Source organism: Hippopotamus amphibius, chromosome 6, assembly GCF_030028045.1.
Source record: "Hippopotamus amphibius kiboko isolate mHipAmp2 chromosome 6, mHipAmp2.hap2, whole genome shotgun sequence".
Classification (NCBI taxonomy): Eukaryota; Metazoa; Chordata; class Mammalia; order Artiodactyla; family Hippopotamidae; genus Hippopotamus; species Hippopotamus amphibius.
The window spans coordinates 110398787-110400942 of record NC_080191.1 but is presented as its reverse complement, the minus strand read 5'-3'; the positions used below and the strand labels follow the sequence as shown (position 1 = coordinate 110400942).

The following is a 2156-nucleotide window of genomic DNA, read 5'->3' as shown; positions in this document are numbered from 1 at the left end:
GTCAGGAAGAAGGCAAAATATGTATAAACTTTAGACTTGGTTAAATAGGCATGTTAAAATATAAATGGTTACCACCAAAATTATATACATAAAACATAAAACTTCTAAACAGACGGGGAAAATGGAATGAGGTAAGATGGAATATATATCGTATATACATGTATACATAATATAAATGTGTTATGATACATAATATTTCCACTGTTGTGCTATATCCATATAGATCTCTATATATAAATTGGGAGATTGGGTTTGACATATACATATTACTACATATAAAATAGATAACTACTATACAGCACAGGGAACTCTACTCAATACCCTGGAATGACCTACAAGGGAAAAGAATCTAAAAAAGAGTGGCTGTATGTATATGTATAACAGGTTCACTTTGCTGTACACCTGAAACTAATACAACATTGTAAATCAACTATACTCCAATGAAAAACTAAAGGAAAGATGTATAAAGAGAGAGAACCAACAAAGCTAAAAATCAGTTCTTTGGAAAGATACTAAAAGAGACAAGTGTCTGTCAAGCCTAGCCAAGGAGAAAGCAGGCACAGATTCATCATGTCAAGAATGAAACAGAACGGGTGTTGGCCTTGTTCTCCACCTTTCTGTTCTTCTGTTTGCAGACGCCGCCCTGCTCTCATCAGCCTCTGGCCCACCATCTCCTTGAGACCTAACACCATGACTTCAATTAAGTTGCAGAGTTCCGATGGAGAGATATTCGAAGTTGGTGTGGAAGTTGCTGAACAGTCTGTGTCTATGAAGACCACGTAGAAAGGTTTGGGAACGGATGATAATGGAGATGATGATGCAGTTGCTTTGCTGAATGTTATATAAGGCAATATTAAGAAGGTCATTCAGTGGTGCACCCACCACAGGCATGCCCTCCCCCTCCTCAGGATGGTGAGGACAAAGAAAACGGCACAGAGGATACCCCTGCTTGGGGTCAAGAATTCCTGAAAGTTGACCAAGGAACACTTTTTGAGCTGATCCTGGCTGCAAACTATGTAGACATCAAAGGTTTGCTTGCAAGACTGCTGACAATAGGATCAGGGGGAAAACTCCTGAGGAGATCTGAAAGATATTCAACATGAAAAATGGTTTTCCTGAAGAAGAGGAGGACCAGGTACCCCAAGAGAACCAGTGGTGTGAGGAGAAGTGAAATTTTGTGCCTGATGCTGTAAGGATTGTTCCAAATACTAGTGGCACTGCTCTGTTTATAATTGTTACTATTAGAAAAACAGTTGGCAAATGCAGCAGCAAATCAATTGTATTAGCAGAATACTGTCCTCATTGCATGTGCAGTTTCAGTACAGATTTCAAACCTACAGCTGAGTTTCTTCTAGTATGATCAAAAGTTTCTTTTTTCTTTGCTCTGGATAAAATTGAACTGTGGATTCTCTATAGAAAGAGGTATTTTGGGCTTTCCTTCTTTTCGTAAAGCAATTTCTGCCTAGTTTATTGTCCAGTTAACTTTAATTTAGTGACTTTTGAAAGTTGGCATTGTAAATAAGACAACTTGCCAAAGAAAATAAAAAATAAAGGTTATGCCAGTCTCTAAAAATGAGTTGTGGAGAATTCCCTCTTTTTCTTCTTTCTGGAAGATTTTGTGTAAAATTCCAATCATCTATTCCTTGAAATGTAAAAACATTTGTCAAAAAGTTTTAGGGCCTGATATTTCTTCACAAGAAGTTCTTTTTAAAAAATAGGTTTATAGGGTTTTTAGTTCTTATTGGATTCGTTTGGTAAGTTTTATTTTATTTTAGTATGTAATCATTTCAAATTTCAAATTTAATGGCATAAAATTATTTATAATACATATGAAGATCCTAAGCGTACCTCTTCCCGTGGACACACCAAAACCACAGCTACAAGTATAAGTCTCTCCAAGAATGGTCTGAAGACTAGCAGGACAGCCCTTATAGGGATATTAAGAATAAACCACATTGTCAGGTTTCCATGGTGGCACAGTGGTTAAGAATCTGCCTGCCAATGCAGGGGACACGGGTTCGAGCCCTGGTCTGGGAAGATCCCACAAGCCATGGAGCTACTCAGCTCGTGCACCACAACTACTGAGCCTGAGCTCTAGAGCCCATGAGCCACAACTATTGGGCCCACGTGCCACAACTACTGAAGTCCAAGAGCCT

At 38.5% G+C, this 2156-nt stretch overlaps 1 pseudogene; it reads left to right on the top strand.

Moving 5' to 3' along the window:
• Positions 1–690: 690 nt before the first annotated feature.
• On the top strand, positions 691–1171 carry LOC130855962 (S-phase kinase-associated protein 1-like; annotated as a pseudogene).
• Positions 1172–2156: the final 985 nt, after the last annotated feature.